Consider the following 1,372-nt stretch of genomic DNA (forward strand, 5'->3'; position numbering starts at 1 on the left):
TGCATCAACTTATTTAAATGTGCAAAGTTCATTAGTGTTAATAGTGATCGACCAGAAATAAATGTCAGCAAAGTTTCAATGATAGTGAGTTAAGAGGGAGAAAAACAAGGGAGAAATGAAGATAGTAAAAAAGGGATTTGGTTTACAATTTCTTTGATTCTCTTTCCATCGTGTGTAGGAACTTTCGCTTGTAACGGTGTGTTTTGGAATCTGGTGTTTTTATAATTTTTTTTCCCACGAGCGGATCCGATTTTCGATTCGTTAAAGTGCTGGTGACATCTTGTTTTTCCGGTGGTCAAGTTTGTCGTTCTACCTGGTTGACTTCCAGTCGATTGATTCAGCCGTTCCAGTCGACTGATTCTCTGAAAGGGTCATTTTGTTGTGTTTGCTGAAGTCGGTTTTGATCGGAGGTAAAATTTCATTTATCTAGTGTTAGGTGACGTCAGCAACTGGTGTTTATAAAATTTCATTGGTCTACAGATCGGTGACGTCGGCAATTGGTGTTTGTGTGGTGTTATTGTATGGTGATCTGGAGTTGCGGTTTCGAAAACCTGGTGGAAGACTGTTACTAAAGTTTTTTTTATAATTGTCTGTTGTTCCTGGTTTTTTTTTTTTTTTTGAGAAATTGACTCTTCTAAGCGATATTAAGCTGTCGTTTATATTTTTAATGAGTACGTTTTCCTTATTTAAACGCAATTGGGTTGAAGTGTTTCAGGTGCATTGACAAGAGGGAAGATTTGGTATTTCGGTTTATGTTTACGGGCCATTGGTCCAGGCGTTTGCTAATGGGAATTTTCCTAGTCGTGGGGTCCAAGATTTGTTGCTTGTGCACCGTTAGTTTGTCCCTCAATGTTAAATTAGTTTGACTTATGTAGTTTCCACCACACCCTCCACATTTGGGAACATAGATTAAGTTCTTCGAAGCACAGGTGAAGTGATTTTTTTTATGGAAAAGGTTTGACCTGACTTAAATTTGTATGCTGAGCCCTCTCAAAGGAAGATGTAAGTTCCGCACTTTCTGACTAGTGGGGTTGTATTTTTGGTGGGTAATTTGGCACTGGTGAGCAACTTTTTTAAGGATTGCGGTTGCCTCTTGCTTTTGTTAATCCTATGTGTTTCCAGTGCCTTTTGTATTCGCAGGTCTTTCATAAGAAGGGGTATGTTTTGGTTGATGATGTTACATGCTTCCATGTTTCTCGGATTGCGTATTGATACGTAAGTTAAAGTTTTAAGTGTGTCATGAAGATTTCTTGTCTTCCGTAACTTTTGGATATCTATCACTTTTCAGCGTGACGAGTGACAAACTAAGAAGAACAAAGATATATGGAATACCATTCAAGATAAGTTCTCCATTTATTGAAATTGTTTTCGT

The sequence above is a fragment of the Octopus sinensis genome, linkage group LG13 (assembly GCF_006345805.1).
Source record: "Octopus sinensis linkage group LG13, ASM634580v1, whole genome shotgun sequence".
Taxonomy (NCBI): Eukaryota; Metazoa; Mollusca; class Cephalopoda; order Octopoda; family Octopodidae; genus Octopus; species Octopus sinensis.